The sequence below is a fragment of the Rosa rugosa genome, chromosome 5 (genome assembly GCF_958449725.1).
Source record: "Rosa rugosa chromosome 5, drRosRugo1.1, whole genome shotgun sequence".
Taxonomy (NCBI): Eukaryota; Viridiplantae; Streptophyta; class Magnoliopsida; order Rosales; family Rosaceae; genus Rosa; species Rosa rugosa.
In genome coordinates this window covers 41,843,786-41,867,121 of record NC_084824.1, presented here as the reverse complement: position 1 = coordinate 41,867,121, position 23,336 = coordinate 41,843,786, and the positions used below count along the sequence as shown (strand labels likewise).

General features: G+C 37.4%; 2 long non-coding RNA genes across 5 annotated transcripts; one reads left to right on the top strand and one right to left on the bottom strand.

Annotated features, from left to right (window-relative positions):
- Positions 1–2,292: 2,292 nt before the first annotated feature.
- On the bottom strand, positions 2,293–5,436 carry LOC133712381 (uncharacterized). The gene is made up of 5 exons (XR_009847342.1): positions 5,136–5,436; positions 4,105–4,225; positions 3,936–3,989; positions 3,260–3,301; positions 2,293–2,501 (listed from the first exon to the last, which is right to left on the bottom strand). It is a non-coding gene; the product is annotated as an uncharacterized LOC133712381 (long non-coding RNA).
- A 116-nt stretch (positions 5,437–5,552) lies between these two features.
- Positions 5,553–19,830, top strand: LOC133712382 (uncharacterized). 4 transcript variants are annotated; one of them, XR_009847347.1, is made up of 11 exons: positions 5,553–5,768; positions 5,908–6,004; positions 6,123–6,591; positions 6,986–7,177; positions 16,221–16,537; positions 16,622–16,717; positions 18,110–18,154; positions 18,658–18,863; positions 18,950–19,158; positions 19,352–19,428; positions 19,601–19,830. It is a non-coding gene; the product is annotated as an uncharacterized LOC133712382 (long non-coding RNA). The 4 variants fall into 4 exon arrangements; XR_009847343.1 differs by lacking the exon at positions 18,110–18,154; XR_009847346.1 differs by lacking the exon at positions 18,110–18,154 and having other exon boundaries at positions 18,596–18,863.
- Positions 19,831–23,336: the final 3,506 nt, after the last annotated feature.

The window sequence follows — 23,336 nt, the reverse complement described above, 5'->3', positions numbered from 1 at the left end:
TAATGTGATGTTTTGAAGTTCAATTATGGCAGAGCAAGCAATTTTAGACCCATCTTTCGAAAAAAATTTACATCTGATTTGTAATGGAGACATGGAAGAAAAATATGAATTTAGTGATCATTCGAGCCCCTTTGAATCCATCATTCCCGGTAAGATTCTAACTCAAATTATTTGGTGTATTTCAATCCATTGCTCTCGGTCAATTTCTCAGTGATTTGGTGGATCAAGGAGTTTTAAATTTGTGCGTTCTATTCATCTTAGTTTGATTTTGGTATGGGCAGTGTGTTAATCATGGTTTTGACTTGAGTTAATTGATAATTTTGAAGCCGTTGACGCTTTGATTTTTTTTTTTTTGGATACCGCATCGCATATATAAGCACATACTACTGTGCTAGTTTTACATGTATTGATGTATAAGAACAAGAAAAATAGAGGGGGTGTGTGAATAAATTGCAAGAGAGGGTAGTTAAGGCAATTTGTAAAAATAAATTGAATTAAAGTAATAGAAAAATAGACTGGGTGTGTGAATAGAGAAAATAGGTGTGTGAATAGCACCACCCTATATATATACAGATCCTATCCAAAGCGGAGCTCCGCTTTGAAAATTAACGTGTGAAGTTCGAGTTTTTGGTCACTTTTCAGTCGCATATCCACATCTCGACCGTTCAGTTTTTAGGTACTAGTGTATAGATCGTCTCTGCAAATTTTCAGCCAAAATGATGATCCTTAAAGCTAGTACGGTTCAAGTTGACAGATTCAGTCCGTCCATTGGTTTAAGCGAGTTAGATACCTTAACGATCATCAATTTGTCTGAAAATTTGCAGAGATGATTTATACACTAGTACCTAAAAACTAAACGGTCGAGATGTGGATATGTGACCGAAAAGTTACTCAAAACTTGAACTTCACACGTTAATTTCAAAGCGGAGCTCCGCTCTGGATAGGATATGTATATATATATATATATATATATATATATATATATGTCTTCCCGCTGGTGTGAAGTGGACTCCCCCAGTAGGGCTGTCAATGGGTCGTGTCGGGTCAAGGTATTTGTCGTGTCGCAAGATATAAACCTAAACTCAACCCATTTAATAATCGTGTCAAAAATTTAAACTCAAACACAACCTATTTATTAAACGGGTTACCCGTTTCCAACCCGCTTAACCTATTTAATAAATAGGTCGTGTTTTGTTAGACAAAATGACTCATTTAAGCGTTAACAATGGGACCCATTTAACTAAAAAAAATGCATAAATTGATTAAATTCACTAAAAACTCTACAAGACGAAAAATATAAATAATTATATATAATTCATAAATAATTAAATCCAATAATTAAAAAGCGAATATTTCAAATTGTCTAATCCTATGATCAAATACTCCGAACGTCTAAAATTTCAAGAAGAAACATATCACAATCGGGTTATACGGGTTCACTTCGTGTTGGCGGGTTGACCCACCATCAACCCGCTTTTTAATCGTGCGGGTTCAACCCGCTTTATTTCATGCGGGTTTTGAGTCGTGTTATCAGGTCGTGCCGGAATTGACAGCCCTATCCCCTAGTGGCTAGCTCCTAATCTGAAGATTAATGCTGACGCAGCATGTGACTCGAAGATGTCGCGTCAGCATTAATCAACGCGGGTTGACCCACCATCAACCCGCTTTTTAATCGTGCGGGTTCAACCCGCTTTATTTCATGCAGGTTTCGAGTCGTGTTATCAGGTCGTACCGAAATTGACAGCCCTATCCCCTAGTGGCTAGCTCCTAATCTGAAGATTAATGCTGACGCAGCATGTGACTCGAAGATGTCGCGTCAGCATTAATCAACGCGGGTTGATGGTGGGTCATGGCGGGTTGACCCACCATCAACCCGCTTTTTAATCGTGCGGGTTCAACCCGCTTTATTTCATGCGGGTTTCGAGTCGTGTTATCGGGTCGTGTCGGAATTGACAGCTTTATCCCCCAGTGGCTAGCTCCTAATCTAAAGATTAATGCTGACGCGGCATGTGACTCGAAGAAAGGAATCCATGGTATTAGAATGGTTGTACAAGAAAAGGATGTCTTAAAGTTGGCGGCTGGTATGCAATCTTTTCCCGGAAACTTACCAGCTCACATATTGGAGGCACCAGCTATTCTTCATGGAGTGAGATTCTGTCTACAGGAAGGGTTTAAAAAAGTAGAACTGGAAAGTGATGCAGTAGTTGCAATCATGGCTATCAATAGTTCAAACTAGAAAATATGCCCGCGCTTTGCTGCGGAATTTATTGTTATGAATGTGGAAGAGAGTAATTGCTTGAATGGATGGTAATGTTGTTAATATTATAGAATTAGATACTAGAAATTTTTGTGCAAGGCACGCAGGGAAAAATTCCAGAGGAATTGTGAAGTACATTTTGGCCAAAATTTTGTATTACAATGCATAAATTGAATTGAAGTATGCTCCTGAAATAGCTGTTGATGGAGTTTTTTCTTGAATGGATGGAGTTGTGTGTACAGTCCTGCAAAATATTTGAAGAACTAGTAAGAATAGCATTATTATATTTGAGGTTAACTTTTCTTATTCATAGAAGTAAAATAGTTTAGAGAAAAAGGTAAGGGGAACATGAATGGAATGACACGATTATATGTGGATTGAAAAGCAAATGCAGATAAACAACTAAAGTTCAATTAACCACAGTTCTGCAGAAGCTTCTGTATCAAGGAAAAGTAATTTGATTGAAAAAAGAAAAGGATCAGAGATTATAGTCGTATAAGCACCACATCCTTGGACATTTGTGCGATTGGTAATTAGAAACAGTGCAAGGATAAAACACAACAGAACATCAGTTACTGGCAAATGAGGGGAGTATACTACTTTGCTGCAATTGAACACTATGCCTCCATTTTTACATTAGTTAGACGTTGAAGCACAATAATTAACAGTTTAATGGTAAGAAATTAGCTGATCATTAAGGAAGAATCCCGGGGACTTTTTAATTAAACTGAAGATGCATTCATACATGTATAGAGCTTTTAATTAGCCTAGGGATGCTTATGAATATTGTATATTAGACAGAAGATGGATTAGAGACAGTAGGTGTTCATCTTAAAGCACCGCTTATATAGAAACTGGTTCTGGATATTAAATTTGTGTGGAATCCAACGCGCAATCTAATGCCAACATGGTCTGTTTCAAGTTAATTGGCTTTAAATCCTAGACATATATTATATGGACAAAGAAAGCTGAAGCTGAAGTATAAGATCTTTAGTCACTCACAGTGAGGTTTCCGGTCAAAATCTAGCTAATTCATCTGTTCGTCTGCCACCAAACAATGACAGTAGTTTCATCAGTACACACCACAAAATTGAGCATGACTAAGCCACCAAGGTGATCTAGCCAAAAAAACCTCCACTTAATGCATGTAGTATCATAAAGCATTGATATAATAACAAATCTTTTGATCACAAAATCCCAAATTTCACATCAAATAAATACAGCAACAATGATACAGAAGCTTAATATCCCACCATATACAACTTTCCAGTCTAAACTACATAAAAACAACAAATTACATTTTTAATACCTAAAAACAAATAAAGAAAGAAAAAACAGTAAAAACAATAATCTCCACTTCTAATTGCAAAGTCTAATCCTTGAGGATCAAAACACAGCATACCAAATATGATCTATAAACTGCATACTTTCTTTGTAGCTATCTTATTTCTCAAAACCCAGCATACCAAAAATATGACATTATAAGAATGAAAGGTGATTCAACAGAGCAAAAACACCCAAATATTCCAATGAACAATATTTAGAACTGCGGAAGACAACCAAACAACAGATCAAACCGAAAACCCATAATAACACAATATTGAGATCCAAGTACAATCGACCGTGACAATCGCGCAACAAAATTATCAAATCAAAGCTTCAAATTCTGGAATCTTACCGATTTCAGTCCCTATTCTTCTTTCCTAGATATTCCAGTGAACAATATTTAGAACTGCGAAAGACAACCAAACAACAAATCAAACCCAAAACCCAATTCCAGCAAAAAACAACAAAAACGCAACCCCTAAAATCTAACCAAATGAAAGCTTCAAACTTTAGAACCTTACCGATTTCAATCCCTCTTCTTCTCCTTTCCACCACAGCTTCAAACTTTCGAACCTTACTGATTTCAATCAAACTTTAGAACCTTACCGATTTCAATCCCTCTTCTTCTCTTTTCTACCACAGCTTCAAAAGAGGAAAAAATTTGTCATCACCAAAAGAGGTTAGACTTTCAGACCAAAAAAAAAAAAAGGAAAAAAAGGAGGTTAAACTGAACAGAAATTGTGCAAGTGCTTTCATATGAGGATAAACTGACAATGCAGCATGTCATTTCGAACCAAGATATTAGTCCTCTGTAAACAATCTATACATTTCTTCTATATTTCTTAGGCCAGAAAAATCAACAGTGTTTTTAAATACTAACAACTGAATACAGACTTTAAATGGCAATCAATAAGAAGAAATTATAAAACAAAGACACAAATCAAACCTTGGAAGAACGAAAACTCAACTCATCCCAAAACCTTGGAAGAAAGTATCCCTAAATTGCCTAAATAACAGAGAACAATCCCAGATTCTTACCATATTATAATCCAAAAAAGAAAGAAAAAGAAAGGAGACTACCATATTACAAAACTTCATTTCAATTACCATTTTTGGATTTATTTCCACAATCATATTAACAAATTTCATTTCCAACCAAGTGAATCTTGGATTACGTCTATATCAGTGGCATCAAACAAAGTAGTCTGTTAAACCAAGGATTTATCATTTTATAAACATGTACAACAATGATGATCATAATAAACATGATAAATATACCATCGATTTGAATACCAAATTTGACTTCTAACAAAACAAACAGTATCTTCCTTTACTTTGAGTATTGAGACCAGACCATCGGTAGACATAAGCAGACTATTTATGTGTTGTTGAATTTAGGCAGCAAGGGATTTAAAGTGTAAAAGCAAAGGAGGGACCCAAAACACGAAGAGGAATTTTAGATTCACTTCAAATCATAATAAACCCTGCAATCTAAGTACGTTAAGACTGTTATGAGGAATTTTCATCCAAACCTCTCAAATAAAGAACTCACCTTCCAGACGGAGAAAGACAGAGGCAGGCAGGCAGGCACTACACTTGCAACACAGAAAAGAAGAAGAGAAAAACCTCTATCTGCAATCAATCAAATACAAATTCCTCAGACAAACCAAACTTTCGAATCAAATGGTGGACACCCAAAACCTAATCGAACCAATCAACCCCCACTCTGTGTCAATTCAGCTCAGAAACATGGTCTTTAGTATATTTAGAATTAGAATTGGCGTGTTTCTGTATAATGGGAAATGCAAAAACTGCGCCCGCCAATCTTGAAGTCAAAGTCGACTAATTGGCTGAGATGAAATTGTGATGACTGGCTCAAATTTAAGCAATAGGAAAAACAAAAAAAAATGCTTGGAAAATTCAACAAGAAGACCCATATATATATATATATGTAATTCTAAACCCATTTGACGTCAACTACTCTTTTTCTTGGGCTTTTCTTTTTCTCGTTCTTGGTACATACAATATAAACGGAGGAGGAGCTGTAAGCTATTACAGACTGCATGCCATGCAGTAGTCGAATTCAGTTTCTGTTTGAAAGAGAATTTGCTTCATTTATTCAGTTTCTGCTGCTCTTCGAAAAATCCCTAGCTCCTATCTGAGGTCCTGCAGAAAAATAGCTCGCGTAAGCTAGCTTCAATTACCTATATATATGCAGTTGAATTCATTGGAATTTCTCTCCTAAATGAAACAACTCTTTAGTGTCTAGTCCTGTATTCGAATATCATAATTCTCTAACCTTTAATTCGATCTCCATATTGCAGGGTGGTAACGGTTCAAACTCTACGGATATTGTGCATCTTTTAATCCAAAATACTGAGATATGAGCAACCAAGTCAACACCGTATCAATTGACTTACGGTTAGTGTCAAATTAACGATGAGATGTCTTGTGTTTGATTAGATGCTAGTTCTAATTTCCAAGTTACTGTTCGGTTTCTAGAATTGTTTCTTATGTATCATTCTTGTGCCATGTTCAGAAATTTAGATGGGATCTATTTATTGGAGGAGTCTGACCAGGAAAATGGAGGGCAAAGAAGCACCAGTGTAAAAGGGCCAGCAGTAGAGGAAATTATCAAAACACGAGCTAAGGAAATGCATAGGTGGAATACATTCTTCATTATTCTGTGTGCATTTGCGGTCTTCATTGATCCTTTATTCTGCTATGCCAATGTCATTGAGGAAGACCATATGTGCTTCAATTACGACATGAAATTGCTGTAGGCATATGTTGGTTTGCGAATGGTCGTTGATGTCTTTTATATTGTTGACATAATCATTTTGTTGTGCGGAATGTTTAAGAAACGTAAGGGTAAGAAACTTTCGGCATGCTAGAAGTCAAGAAATGATCAAAAGACTGTAGTTCCTCGGAAACAAGTAATCAAAAGACGGTACTCCGTTCTGTTACCCATTCTACCTGGTATATTGGTTGCCCTTCCCATTCCAGAGGTAAGAGAAGCCATTTTCATGAAAAACGCTTTCGATAGCCAAGTGAAATTCGACCTCCGCATTTTACAATACACTCCATGTTTCTTTTTTTAGTAATTTAAATTTTGTCTTTTTCTAAGAATTTCAAATAAAAGAGGAAATAAGGAGTTAGATTATAATTTGAAAGTTTGAATTTCATTCTCCTTCCTAATATTGTTGTCGTTGATCTACTTACATCATAAAAATATAGCGATATTCTCCACAACGTTGGTCTCCCACATCTAAAAAAACATGGAGTACTTTTACCAAATATGGGGATCTCGTTCTCCATAATTTAGAGATTTCATATTTTGTTACATGTATCATAATCAAACTTAAGTGTTAATTGGCCTAACTGATTGCCTAATGTGTATAGGTACTCTCACTCTCTGGATTCTGGGTATTCTGGGATCCTATTTATGTTATTTTTATTTTCACCTCAATCCAATACATGTTGCGGATCTTTCTTATCTATGGATCACAAAGGTGGCGTCTTATGAAAAAGGCTGCGACAGGAAGATGGCTTAAACCTTTGTTGGATTTTCTGCCTGTCGTCCTTGCTTCTCATGTAAGTCTCAATCTCATGTGTCAATCATACTTGTAAAAAACTGAAATAAAAACACACACACACACATCGATATATAAAAGAAATATCTAAAAGAGTAATCTTATCTTAATTTGTTAGAACAATTGTCACTCTCCAAATTTCAAGCACAATTAATAAACAAATAAACAAACAAAAATACTGCGGGCGTGATAATTAAGACATTAATACAAAATACCAGGAAATTGTTCTTTAAAGAACAAGCACGCAAAGATGCCTTGAACCCACAATGTCAATACAACTCATTTATTAGAGTCGCATATTACATTTCTCTAAGTTTACAAATTAAACTGAAACAACAATTCAATAAGTAAACACACCCACCACACTCACTATGCAGCGGAAGACTAATAAGTTTCTAAACCTACAACTGCAACAGCAAGATACCTCTCAGCTCCAACCACGTTCACCCTAACCTGCAGAATAAACCCCTATACCATCGAATAGTGCACTGGGTTGCAACAACAAACTCAGTAAGCTTATGAAGCTCGTATTAGTAAATTCAATATCATGCTCACGTAAGTCAACTCATGACTAAAATCCACATGCTCTGACTCTCAACTCAGCATTCGATCAATTAACAAAACCTTTGTCACCATCGTACAATTTAAGACATTTTAAAATGCAACTACCATTGCAAATAAATCACCTTTCATTTCTCTACATAGAGAACATTCGTCACCACTGTGACCTTTTAAATCATTTGAAATCTTAACAACAATGTAAAACACTCACAATTAAATCAAGTAACTAGTAATCCCTGCTTAGAAATTAGTTCAGGAGATTACCTAAATCACACAATTCAAAACATAGTAACCCCTACATATAAATTAGTTCAGGAGATCACATTAAAGCACATCAATCAAATCATAGTAATCCCTGCATAAAGTTTAGTTCAGGAGATTACATTAAAATCAATCAATTCAAACAATAGCAATAATCACAAAAATTCATACTCTTGCATCTGAAGGTAACACAAATCATCACAGCAACCATCTTAATCGTTGTTAACTCAATAACAAATCGACATTCTTTACACAACTATCACCACACAAAACTATCACCACTTTGGTACTTCTACACAGATTATCACCACTTTGGTTATCACCACTCGATACACAATTCTGCACTCATAACTCAAAACACAATGTCACAATATTGAAATCATTTTCAAACTATAGTGTTCTCTCCTCAAAACAATCACCTCAATCGTACATACTTCTTTCAAAAACTCAAGCCAACAATACCATCCATTCTTTTCCAAAATCATTTAATTTCCTCAAAATCACATCGCACAACAATAGTGAACAAAACACACAATTTCCCCAAGATATATATATATATATATATATTTGACGTGTATATATGTATAGACACACACACACACAAAAACATAGTCATTCACTCAAGGATGCCACTAATACCAACAATAGTTCACACTTTACTAACTCGAAAATCATTTTATAACAAAACTTCGTTTTAACTTATCCGTGAATCGTTGACAATCAAGTTCATATATTTAAAAAATATTTATTTACGATAAATATGATTTTATAGCTAATAATTAATTCTACTAAAATAATAACTGTTAGCCAAATAGCCACCATCAAATATAAGGGTCAAGTTATAATGTAGGAATTATGAGTAGGGGATATCGTACCCAAGAGATTAGAAAATCCTACTCTAGTTAGGAAAAATGTAGAGGATGCTAGATGAATATGCAAATGTACAAGTCATATAAAATGGCTCACAAGTGAACCAAAGTTCATAGTAAATATATGCAAAATGGTGTAATGGTTTGATTTTTAGCTCTGGATATGGTTTCGAATCAAATTAACACAAAATATTGAAATGTAAACTAGACTATGCTAAACTAGATGTGATAAAATGGATGGAAGTTAGAGCTTTAGGTTGTTCACCATAGCCTCCCTTGCATGTATTGATGTTCAAACTAAAAGTAATGGAATCCCAAATATCAAATTACCCTCTTAGCATCCAGATAAGACCACTCAGGCCTAAATTCCTTTGATTTGATCAATTTCCACCCAGATAAGTGTGAAACTAACTACCCAAGAACAAGTTATATTACCGGATAAGTATCAATTTCTTGCTCCTAGATACATAAAGGTTTGAGTTTAGATAATCAAGCAAGCAAACCAATCCTAGATCTAGGTGATTTTAACTCACTACCCTCACATACACACCTAGTGTGCTATCATGCTTTCAATGTCCAAAGCTAGCTATTCTCTAAACATTGTTTATGTAATGACAAATGCAAAGTATTCAAATTAGCTAGATTCAAATACAAGCATTCACTTCTTGATTTAGCATGTGAAGATGATTATGGAAATTGCATCAAATAAGACTCAAACATCAATTCATTACAAGTTTGGCTAGGGCTTTCAACCCTAGCCCTAACAATAGACTAGTCACACATATCTACATGCATAAACTTGCATCAACATAATGGAAAACAATATGCTATCTAAGAATAGAGTTTAGAAATGACTAGGGATGATCACAAGTGAAGGATGATGAAGTGATTGATGATGGAAACATTGTCACGGGGATGATGTGGTGGCTCCTCTTGTGTTCTAGCTTCTTCCTTGAACTTATTCTTCAAGACTTGAGATGATGATGATGTTTGGTATATGTAAGATGTTATGGGTATGGATGTAGTTGGAAAATGGAGTGTTGAAGATGGAGGTTTTGTGGAGGAGATGATAGTGAGTTATTTAGAGAATAGAGAGAGAAAAAGATGTAATGGCTAAGTGTGGGTGATGCCCCTCTTCCTTGTGAGAAGAGGTGCTTAAATAGATGGCGAGAGAGGTGTGAAATGGTGATTAGGAGCAACAAAAAACAGTCATAGCCTTGTAAGAAGTATGGAGGTGGAGTATGAGAGTAGTAATATATCCCAAAATCAAGGGAAAAGAGTATGGCATGGAAGTGATGGTATAGGTTAGAGTAGGTAATGATGAGTGAGAGATGGTGATTAAACCTAAAATCACATCAAGGTCACAACTCGTCACGACACGAAGTACGAAAGCGTTTAAAGTTCGAAACACGTGAACTAAAAACTGAAGATTACGTCAATCGAGACAAAACTTCACCTAAGACACCACAAGGTCTCCTGAATACTTTTAGGATCAAATCACCCAAATGAAAGGACGATCCAATGGTCGGAACCTCACGGATCGAAAACCGAACGAACCGAAATCGTAAATAACCTAACTCGTCCAAAAGATCGAGTAAAGGTAACATGAAACATACCTACATGTTTGTCTAGATGAACACAAGATAACGGAGCAAGAAACTTCTCCAAAGGTGACCTGACGCGCCACCACACGCGGCTGAAGCCCACTCGCCGCCTGTAGGGGCACTTTTGATCAGAGTTGTACTGTAGTGGAATCACGCTCAAAATCTCATCCCCTATGTCTAAGTTAGCGAAGATTAGGCCCAACAAACTTCGAAGGATTGAAAATCCTAGGAAGCGTGCTGTTGTGTGCCTCTAAGCAGCTCTTCACCATGTTCACAGCAGTGAATTAATGTGCAACTTTAGTAAAGTCTTGGCAAGATGTGCGTGGCATGGGAGCTAGAAAAGCATGAGTTTCAAAAGAAATTTCAGCAGTGATTGGTAGATTGGTTGAGGTATTTGGTGCAAGGGATATGAGTTGGTAATGGTAGAGAACTAAGGATGAATTCGGGAGAGAAGAAGCATGGCAGAGAAGATCTTTATACAATAGAGCATGATAAGTTTGAATCTATATAGAGGTAGAGGAGTTTCTGGATTTGGAAATGGTTTCTGGGATTAGAATGAGAGAATTGCTTGGGTTGTTTAGTGCTTAGCTTGTGTGTTGCTCCCCCTTCCGCACAACAACTATAACTCTCCATTTATAGAGTGGTGGTAGCTTAGGTATGTTGTTGTGATTATAATTCCAAGAGTCTTGTCTTTATGTTCCCAAGAATCCTGCTGCTGTGATCCCAAGAATCTTGCTGCTGTGATCCCAAGAATCTTGCTGCTGTGATCCCAAGATTCCTGTTGCTCTGATCCTCGGATTCTCGTTGTTGTGATCCCAAGAATCTCCCGCTGTGGTTCCAAGATTTTGCTGCTGGGATAAGAGAGGTCATTGTTTTGTCTTGGTTCAAAGGTATAGAATTGGTATTTGTGTAAAAGGATGTGGTATAGTATTTGAGATATATGGTTTTTAAGTAAAATGGTTTGGTGTTGGGTAAAAGAAGTGCTGTTGTGATTAAGGATTTTTAGGTTCTTTCTTCTTCACTTACCCATATTTAGAATTGGGCTGTTGGGCTTAAATTTCGGTCCCCAAATCCAAAATTACCAAGCCTAAAACTAATAATGGGCCTCATGCATTTCCGTTAGCTTCCACACCACACCTGTTCTTGCAAGCCTCAAATGCATGAATGTGGCTGGGGTCCGCATGCAAGGCATGATGATTGTTAGTATAATTTTCTTATTGGGCTTGAGATATAAATTGGGCCTGTTAACTTGATTTTTGGGTGCTAACACCGCCCAAACCAACTTCACAACCTGTAAAATTAGCTCTGACCAACTTGTAGATCACATCAAGAAGAGTAATTTTCATACTTAGAGCTAAGGCCTAATCGGCCTAGATCAAGCTAGATCAAGCTCAAAAGTTTTCAGCCGTTAAACTTCAAACTAGGGCTGTCAATGGGTCGTGTTGGGTTGGGTTCGTGTCAGGTCAAGGTATATGTTGTGTCACAAGAGACAAATCCAAACCCAACTAATTTATTAATCGTGTCGAAAATTTAAACCCAAACCCAGCCTATTTATTAAACGGGTTACCCGTTTCCAACCCGCTTAACTCATTTAATAAATAGGTCGTGTCGTGTTGGACAAAATGACCCATTTAAAGGTTAACACTACGACCCATTTAACTAAAAAAATGCATAAATTGATTAAATTCACTAAAACTCCATAAGACAAAGAATATAAATAAATATATATAATTTATAAATAATTAAATCCAATAATGATTAAGCAAAATATTTCAAATTGTCCAATCCTAGGATCAAATACTCCAAACGTCCAAAATTTCAAGAAGAAGTATAGCATAATCGGGTTATACGGGTTCACTTCGTGTTAGCGGGTTGACCCGCAACCGACCCGTTTATTAAATGGGTCGTGACGGGTTGACCCGCTGCCGACCCGTTTTTTAATCGTGCGGGTTCAACCCGATTTATTTGGTGCGGGTTTCGAGTCGTGTTATCGGGTCGTGTCGGAATTGACAGCCCTACTTCAAACCCCGATTCCGAGCTCCACACTTCGATTCGATCTTCAAGGCTGCCATGAATGGAAAGAGGAGGAGGAGAGCTTCAAAACCCGATAAGTTTCACATCCAGCCACCGGTGGAAAACGGAGATCGGCACCCTTCGATCGGTGACGTATAGTGATCTCCGCCGGCATTGGGTGGCACAGGGAAGAAGAGGAGCACAAGCCGGTCTAGGTTGGTGTCGCCACCGGAAAGTGCCAAAAAAGCAAAATGGTTCTGGGTCGGGTCGGCGAACACATGGGTCCGATCGAGGGTTGGCTGAGAAAGAAATCTTTCAGAATTTTTTGAAAAATTTCCAAAAAAGGAAATTCTAATATGTTTTTCTGAAAAAAATCCTATTTACACAAAATTTCCAACAATGGAAATAACTTATGTTGATCATAGCTTCTTCATACAATCTCTGATTTTAGCGTACCACATGTTCACGAACTCGTATCGACGCACTTTACAACTTTTGTGAAGGAAGTTTTCGGAGAAACTCAACGAATAAAAGGTCAACCCTTGACCCCTCAAGAATAAAACATTTCGAGTAAATATTAGTCCCAATATCTTTTACTTCACCGACAACTCAAGAAATCGTACAAAAGGACAATTTATTAATTCCAGAAAATTCCTAAAAGTTAATAACGAATTTTCGGGGAATCACAACAATGTTTGCTTTTCATTTAATGTTAAAAGTTACCAATGTGTTGGCCATATAGTTTCTTTCTAAAGGTTTAGCTTCTAAAATAAATTATGAGCCTAATGAACATGCTTTGCAATAACTACTAGGTTGCCAGATATACTGCTATATGTTGTAACTATCTCAATGAATTGCTTAATAATATGCAATTTCATTCTCTCTTAAAAAAAGTATGAATATGATCTTGAAAGAAACCAACATACAAACAATTAAATTCTATCTGTTGTGGTGTTTTTTTTATTGTATCAACTATATTAAAAAAGAGTCAGTTTTGATAAAGTAATATGGGCTTCATAACTAAGATTTGGCAGTGGATGGAGGTGACCTAAATCCAAATAAACTCATACGCAAGATTTTCATTTCCCATGTGTGGCAAATTTTCAAGCAATACACATAAATAACTAATATTGGGTGATGTGGAGCTCATATAGCTGCAAGGCATGCACACGTGGGATAACCATGCTATGATATTATGATAAAGTAATATGAGCTTTATAACCAAAACCAATTGGCAATGGATGGAGGTGACCCAAATTCTTATAAACTAATAGGCAAAGATAATATGGGCTTTTGTATTATATATGCTCCATAATTATAGGTAATCCATCTCCTAAACCCTAAACCCGGATCAATAGCTACTTAAATTATAGTTAAGATTATACTCTGATTTTAGATCATTAGATCAGATAACAACTAATGGTTCTCTAAAGTCATTCATTGCAAGGTATCAATCAAAAAATTATTTTTCAATTTTCACGTAACATATATTAATCTTTATTTAGAGGTTAAGAAAAGAAATTCTTAGTTGATTTTACTCCTTTGGTACTCAGATTGCAGGTTTATCATAATGAAAAAATATAATTTTCCTAATTAATTATTTTACTGCAACAAATTAATTTAAGCCTCGTATGGTTCATGGAATTGAGGGCTTGGGAAAGGAAATGCATTCCTTTCCTACGTTTAGCGTGCACAAGGAAAGGAATAACTTTCCTTTTGTCAAGCCCCGAATTTTGAATAAATAAATTCAAATCCGAAACGCGATAACTTAACAAGCACAAGAAAAACACATAGAAAATTTTTCATTTAAATTAAGCAACAAACAAACTGAGCTCACAATGTCAATACCGACTCGTTCTTTAGAGTCACATATTACATTACAAATAGTTTACAAATCAAACTGAATGACAATTCAATAAGTAAACACACCCACCACAACTCTCTACACAGCGGAAGACTTAAAACTAAGAGTGCCATTCGACGTCCGCGCTACCCAACATACACCTCAGCTTCGACGACGATTAATCGATATTCTAACCTGCACAAAAACTCCACCATAGAATAGTGCACCGGGATTGAACGAAACAAACCCGGTAAGCTTTTAAACCCGTATGAGTAAACTCAAATAAAGTGACTCATGTCACGCATGCTTATAATTTCTCAACTCGTGAGAAGAATTAAAGCAACAATATTTAATTCCGCAAAACACAACCAAACATACAAAACCATCCTTCATTTGTCTCAATAAAAGTAGTTGTCACCTCAGTGACGTTTCAAATCATTTTCAGTCTCGACAACACAACCACAAAATCACACTTCTTTCCTCTCAACATAAAGCATTTATCACCACAATGACGTGATAAAACATTTCTTGACTCTCTACGAGTCTCAACCACAACTGCACTCACATCATTAAAGTAAATAAAACCAGTAATCCCTACTTAGAAAATTAGTTCAGGAGATCAATAAAAGCACACAATTCAAATCATAACAACTCCTGCATATAACTTAGTTCAGGAGATTACATTAAAACAAACAATACAAAAGGCAGTAATCCCTGCATATAACTTAGTCAGGAGATTACATTAAAACAAACAATTCAAAAGGCAGTAATCCCTGCATATAACTTAGTTCAGGAGATTACTTAAAATTCAACAATTAGAAGGAAAAGGAAAATCAATGAAGAAGTCAAACAACTCACACTAAAGTCAATGATCACCCATCAACTCCAAACTAAAGTCGATAGTCGATGATCACCCATCAACTTCGACTAAAGTAGATGATCACCCATCAACTCCCAATAAACACTAGATCCGAAGATCAGAAAACTGTCACCACTGTGACACCAGATCCGAAGATCAGAAAACTGTCACCACTGTGACACCAGATCCGAAGATCAAAAACTGTCACCACTGTGACACCAGATCTGAAGATCAGAAAACATTTACAAACGATTACATGACTCAAAATGTTACCCCAACACGACAAATCAACAATCTCATGATATAACGTATTTCCACAAAGCGTAAACGCACAAAACCACATTCTGAATAATTCACAGTTCATACGCACATCACAATGTCACGCCATCTATATATATATATATATTCCACGTATATATATATATATACAGACACTACAAGAAATCTGGGCTTTTACCGCCTAAAATTTACGGCGTGCATATTATGTGCGCCGTAATTGATACTAATTCACGGCGTGCATTAGATGCACGCCGTAAAAGACTCCTCTTGGTTAGTCATTTACGGCGTGCTTTGAATGCGCGCCGTAAAAGACTTATCTAAGCTGGTCTTTCACGGCATACGTTTAATATGTGCCAAAGCACGCCGTAAAAGACTTCCCTAGTTGGTCTTTCACGGCATGCTTTTAATATGTTCCAAAACACGCCATAAAAGACTTCCGTAATTGGTCTTTGTTGCTTTACATTTACGGCATTCTTTTGGAGTGTGCCGTAAATAAGTGCCACACAAATTTTGAGATCCCGCCTACTTTATTTTGGCTAAATTCTAATCTCCCACTCAATCGACCTCTTACTAAAAAATTCACGCTTCACAAAACAAACGCCAGACCCAAACCCTGACACTATCACCAATCCCTTCCTCTCTCATCTCTCTCCCCCTTCTTCTCTTAATCCTTGTTCAAACTAATCCAATCATCCAGCTATCTGGGTGAATACCTCTCTCTCATATCTCCCAAACTGAATTGGGGTTTCTTTCAGATCTGAGGTGAATCGACAAGAAATTCTGGTTTTGCGTTTGGCTCCAAACTAAATTGGGGTTTCTCATCTCACCTACTTGGATTCCGCCGAAGTGGACATAGCCTTGCAGCGATCATCATACACGGTAACCCTTTATTCTTCGACATTCAGTTCCTCGATTTCTAGAGTTTCTCTAGTTTTCCAATATTGACCCTTTTTCCGGCTCTTGTGCTTCTTCTTCGGGATCGGCTATCCACATCATCTACACTGAGAGGCCGCAGCAAAATGATGAGGAGCCTGAGCTATCACATCCGAACTTTAGCCTCCGTCCTTGGCAGGTCTGCTGCAAATCTCTCTCTCTCTCTCTCTCTCTCTGCTGCGAAATCAATTTGCTTAATATTGATTTTGAAATATACATACAGTGAAAAGGCTGCCAAGGCGGCTCTGGTTTACAGTTACAGGATGGCTGCCAGTGGATTCTCTGCTAAGCTCACTCAACCGGTCGCAAAAAATCTCGAGTACGCCTTTCTCTCTCTTTGCCCGTTCATCTTCGTGATTCCGATCTATACTTTTCTGATATGAATATTGTCTTGATTTTGTTTCATAGAGTATCATTATTTGCCTTACTATATGATGACTTCATGTAAAATTAAAGTGCAGTAATCAAATTTATGTTAAGGACCAATAGCATTAGATCGTATCAGGATGCCTGTCGCTTCCTGATATCATCTATCATATAGCAAATCTTCTGAACCTAGTTGTCTCTGAATGTATCATATAGCAAGTTCAATTACCATATAATCTGTCATGATTTGGCGCGATGATGACTGGGATTAAGTTAGTTTGGGAATTTGGGAGTGCAGAGACAAATGGTCCTTGCACAACTGAGAACGACAACTAATCTATGCAAAAACGGTGGTGATGCAGCACTCCTATTAAGTACTAATGACAAATGACAAGATTAAAATTGGTTATACTCATTGTCTTGGTTCAGTTTCACTGAAAGATGATAGAGTGCATGTCAGACATAGACATAGATTCAACTATAAGCATCTGCATAGAAAATGCTTAATAGATAGTTAGCTTACTACCTACAATATTTGACTTGGGTATTTTCGCCAACACCTTGTCTGCACTCCACTGAACCAACAATCTAAGCTCCACTATTTCTAGTCTTTGTTTTTGTACGTGAAACTTTCTTTTCTCTGTTTTGTAGGCATTTTACTAGTGATAGAGCAACTAATATTAACAGAAAGAATCTGTCTTGATGAAACTAGTTTGTTTCATGATATGAGAGTGACATTTATAATGAAATTATTGTGAAACACATTACACGCCAAGCTAGTATGTAGTGAACTATAATGTATGATGGTAACACTTGCACTTCTCTATTTGCTTTTTATGTTTTCTTGTATCTTATTACTAGTTCAATTCTCAAACTTAACCTCACCATATCTTGACTTTCCATGACTAGCAATTAGTATTTGAAGTAGTATGTACTGAAATAGCTAGACTAAACGATTGTATAAAAGTTTCATACCACTTTCATAAAAGAAGGCAGAGAGAACAGAGCAGCCAGGGCCTCCAGTGAACCAAAGCATAAGAGGGTCTTCAGAAGGGCTTCTCGTCGACTCAACAAAATAGTAGAACAATTGGGAGGAGTTTGAGTCACCCACACCCACATACCTACAAAACCCAATTACTCAGTACTGCTTCTACAACCTCCAGTTATAAAGTTCATTAAGAAAAGAAATAAAAAATAAATAAAACTCAAATGCAGGCATGCAACGTCTATAATAAACTTATTAAATGTATGAGCTGATGAAAAAATATATTATTAAATGGTTAGTTGGTTGTAGTGCTGGCTAATCTGCATAAGATTATCTTATAGCTCCTTGTCTCTGATATAGGAATAAACATTCAAAGTTGATTTGATTAAGGCCCTTGTATTCCAGGTAAGGTCAAAAAGAATAAATGTTTCTATACATTTTAGAGATAAGTATGTGATCTTGCTCACTGCATTTCCTGTTGTGTGAACAATTTCCCCTCCTATTCTGAAGATTGTCTATTTCTCTCTGAAAGTGTTTGTTTGGCATTTCCAGGGATTTACCACTTGAATTTTTCTCCTTTTCCTTCTCTGGTTGTAAACACACATGATCTTTCTCTTTGAAACTTTCTTTACTTTTTTTTGACAAGTATTTGAGGAGCTTCTTTTCACATTCACCATATCATTGTTTTTTTGGATAAGAATGCCCGCACCTTATTGTTTGATCATCTGAAGGATTTTGCTAGTACTTGATATCTCTAATTGATGTTGTTGGTTGTTTTCTGTTTTCTTCTTTGCCTGAACTTTCTGTTAAATACACTTTCTTCTTTCCACTTTCTGTTAAATACAGGGACTGGAGAAGAATCTCATCACAAAATCATTTACTCGTGCATGTATTTGCTTCACTTGCAGATGATGTAAAATTTGACAACATACCACATGAGCAGATGGCTTTAGTTCAACAATTCATTTGACCAGCTTTACTTATTCAACCCTTTGCCGAAAGCATGGATAGATGAATGGCTGCAGTACGTTGTTGTGATCATGGATCATGGATCATGGCGCGGCAGAGAGATCATGGATCTTTGGGATCAGATTTGCACAAATCTTCGAACCAGGTAATGGAAACACTTTATTTCTTAATGGACATTGATTTATCCTTCTTTTCTGTTTGCTAATCTAAATTAAATTGTTATTTTGGCAGTTACTATCAAAGAGCTTGATTACTACACATATCCAATGATCAACAATAGACTCATTGTGATATGAACTATAAGCCTCCCTCTATAAAGATTGTCAGCAATACAAACCATAAAAACACAGGCAAAGTATATGGGCAAAGTTTCTTGATGCGAGTTAGAATCCGGTACCATGGGAACGGAAGCTGATGTTCCAGAAGCTATACGTATCGCGGTATGCTATCCTTGAATCGATATATTACTCCAAGTCAAATAGTTTTTCATGTCATTTTTCTGTGTACCAGGTGATAGTTAGTAGGATCAAGTGATGTTATAGTATGTGTGAAGTTTTTGTCTTATGATCAGTTTAGTATAGGATCATTTGATCTGCTGATTCTACTCTAATATGAACTCCTATTTGATATTAGGGAGATGCATATTATGAAGAGCAAGTAGGAGTAGTGATTCACCAAATGTTTCAGCAGTTCCATGTGCTTGGAGAAGGGTAAATCCAAACTTGTACTACATTTCAGTTGCTCATTTTTTTGCATTTATTGGTAGTTAAAATCTATAAAAATTGAATATGAACTTTAGTTTATTGAATGTGAACTTGTTACTACATAAGATCTTTGAATCTGATATAGTTGAAATACTTGTTCACCATTTTTTCTTTACAGGATGAGCTTGTTGCTAGCTTTACCTTCAACCCTTTGCTGAAAGCATGGATAAATGAATGACTTCAGTGGTGTGATACTAAATCTTACAGATTTGATTTTGTACTCGTCTTATCTAGTTAAGTGTAAGAGATATATGTAGTGGCATCTGTTAGGGATGAAAATTTTATGAAGTGTTTCTTTTACATTCAGCTTCTTATATATATGATATGAGGGTAATACGAATATGACATTTGAGCAATATAATTTTTTTTTTTTGTTTGAAAAGACCTCATTTACGGCGCGCATAGTGTGCCTTAAATAGGAATTTAGTCACTCTTTTATGGCGTGCAGGAGTATGCCTTAAATAGGAGGTCTTTTACGGCGTGCAATGTAGGCCGTAAATGACCTCAATCACATTTGTGGAACCACTTTTACGGCGCGTTAACTGTTCTTTTATGACGCATTTTTGCGCGCCGTAAAAGACATGTGGTCTTTTACGGCGCGAGCTTTTACAGCGTGCTTTTGTGCGCCGTAAATAGGCTTTTACGGCGCACATGGTGGGCCGTAAAAGACCAATTTTGGTGTAGTGAGATCCTATCCAGAGCGGAGCTCCGCTTTGAAAATTAATGTGTGAAGTTCGAGTTTTCGGTCACTTTTCGGTCGCATATCCACATCTCGACCGTTCAGTTTTTAGGTACTAGTGTATAGATATTCTTTGCAAATTTTCAGCCAAAATGATGATCGTTAAGGCATTAATAAGTGTCTTAAAGCTAGTACGGTTCAAGTTGACAGATTCAGTCTGTCCATTAGTTTAAACGAGTTAGATGCCTTAATGATCATCAATTTGGCTGAAAATTTACAGAGATGATCTATACAGTAGTACCTAAACACTGAACAGTCGAGATGAGGATATGCGACCGAAAAGTGACCGAAAACTCGAACTTCACATGTTAATTTCAAAGCGGAGCTCCGCTCTGGATTAGATCTATATATATATACGTAGTCATTCACGCAGGAATGACCACTAATACCAACTATAGTTTTATAAATTATACTTCTCGAAAATTATTTTATATCAAAACATTGTTTTAACTTACCCATGAACCGTTGTCGATCAAGTTCATATATTTTAAAACAAATAATTTGTTTCGAAAATGATATAACAATTAAACAAGTAATTCCGAGTAATAAATAAATCCGTTCGTAAATGAACCACGTGAGATTTACTCACCTCCAAATCCTGTTGCGTCTTCACACAAACCAAAACAAGCACAAATCGTCCAAACTCCGCTCACACAATTCCGTCAATCACCTAATCACATCAATGTCACACTCTATACGACACAAAGCACACAATTCACAAAACACAATTATACGACGATCCAACAGTCGGATCCTCATCCGAGACAATCCAACAACCTCGGAACACTTCTACGATCAATAAATCAAAACTACAAGTCGATCGAATGGCCGAATCCTCACGGATCGATAACCGAAACTATCGAAATCACAAAAACCCTAACATGCTCATACGATCTCCAAAAATTACGTATTGTATATCGAAATGCTCGTATCGACGAGTAGATCGAAATCAGGAACAAAAACCATCCCTGAGGTGCCCGGAAACCGCCGGAAAACACCACCACAGTGGCGGCACCGCCACCGGCCCAAAGTCGGAATTTGACAAAACTCACAACATGAAAGTCCTTCATCTCAACTCCAATTGAAACTTTCATAACTAGCATAAAGTCTGAATCAAAGCCATTTGGCCGGAATTTACCTCGCAAGTTTTGAAAACCGATGAACCCTAGAATCCCAATCTTCAAAATTCGACCTCCACACTTTGAATCGTTGCAAGCCATCTTGAGAGAAGCATCTACGTCCTCTGGGCTCCAAAAGCCCACAAGAAACACCGGCTATGGTGGCCGGAATCAGAAGTTCTGATCTGGGTTCGAAGCATCGCCGCCGCCAAACTTCCCGGCCTTGTAGCGCCGTCTACGGTGCTTCCCACGACGAATCACCACCACAGACGTGTAGAGGGGACTGAGGAGAGCAGGATTCCCTTTGGAATCGAAGCAAAAGGTGGCCGGAGGAGGAAGAACGACGCCGGCGAAGGTGAGGGGGCGAACCCGGGGTCGGGAGAGAGGAGAGAGAAAACTTTCCGAAAATGGAAAGTTGATATTTTCTGATATTTTCGGATTTTGTTTCCTATTTAACCAAAATGGAAACTTTTTCCAATGGCCATAACTTCTTCATACGAACTCCGATTTTCGCGTTCCACATGTCCACGAACTCGTATCGACGTGCTCTACAACTTTCGTGAAGGAAGTTCTCACAAAATCTAAACGTATAAAAAGTCAAACTTCGTAACCCCCTAAAACGTGCACTTCGAATAATTATTCGTCCGAAATAATTCCACTCCACCCTCGAACCACGAAATCGTACAAACGAACACTTTATTAATCGCAGGAAACATTTAGGAATTAATAACAAATTTCCGAGGTCTTACACTGTAATACCCCGGAAAATCCAAATTAAATTCCGTGGTTTTTTTAGAAATGATTTCACGATAGTAGGAGCGAGTACGAAGCTTGGAAAAGTTGTGGAATTAGTTCGAACGATTTTATTTTCGAAAACGAACGTTTTTAGGGGGTCAACAAAGTTGACTTTTTATACGTTCAAAATTTGGGAAAACTTCCTTCATGAAAGTTGTAGAGCTCGTCGATACGAGTTCGTGGACATGTGGAACGCAATATTCGGAGTTCGTATGATTAAGTTATGAATATTTGAAAATTGGGAATTTTCTATAAATAGGAAAAATATCTGATTTTTTTCATTAAGGACAAAAAATTTGTTTTTTTGCGGAATAGTCCCCCCTCTCTCTCTCTCTCTCTCGCGCAAAACCCTCCCCACCCTTGCCGACCCGCCGACCCGACCCGACGCCAGCGGCGCCGTCGCTCTTCCTCCGGCCACGACCCGGCCCTCCCCGAGGTCGCCTCGAGCCGCCCAGCCGCTCCCTGCCACCGCCTTGCCCCGCCGCTGCCCCCAGATGGAGATCGAAGACACCCCAGCTAGGTGAACCCGACCCGACCGGAAAACCATTTTTCCGGCGTTGCATGGGCCGATCGTCCCCATTTTCGTGATCTCCTCCTCATGCTGATCATCCCCATGTAAGCCTTTCATCACGATTTTTTGTATAGAACGCTAGATCATGGTTTGACTTTTTCGACGTCCCTGATTTAATCTGGAATCTGATCAGACGCTCCGGATTAATCCAACTTCAACGCTTGATCTAGGACGATCTAGGCCAAACCAGACTTAGCTCCAGGTATGGAAGTCGATCACCCTTTCATTTTGAACCAGTTTGTAGTTGGTCACTTTGCCATCTGAGGTGGTTGACCGGCGTTGACCGCCGCGTTGACCGCCCACTGACCACCGCTTGTGGCGGCGCATCAGACCATATTTCGAGTTTTCATTATCTAGGCGATGATCTATGCATCCATACGAGCGTTTTGATATATAACATGGTCATGTTAGAAAAAGTTGATAAATAGTGGATTTACGTTTTGACGTTACTATTTAACGTTTTTACGTTTATCTTCGGTTTACGATCTGTGAAGATCTGACCATCGGTTTTGCTTCAATTTTGGATATGTTGATCGTATGACTGTCCCGGTGACCTTGTGAGGTCACGGGCGAAGATCCGACCGTTGGATCTTCGTATAATTGAGAAATAGTGATTCGGAAGGCGATTCGT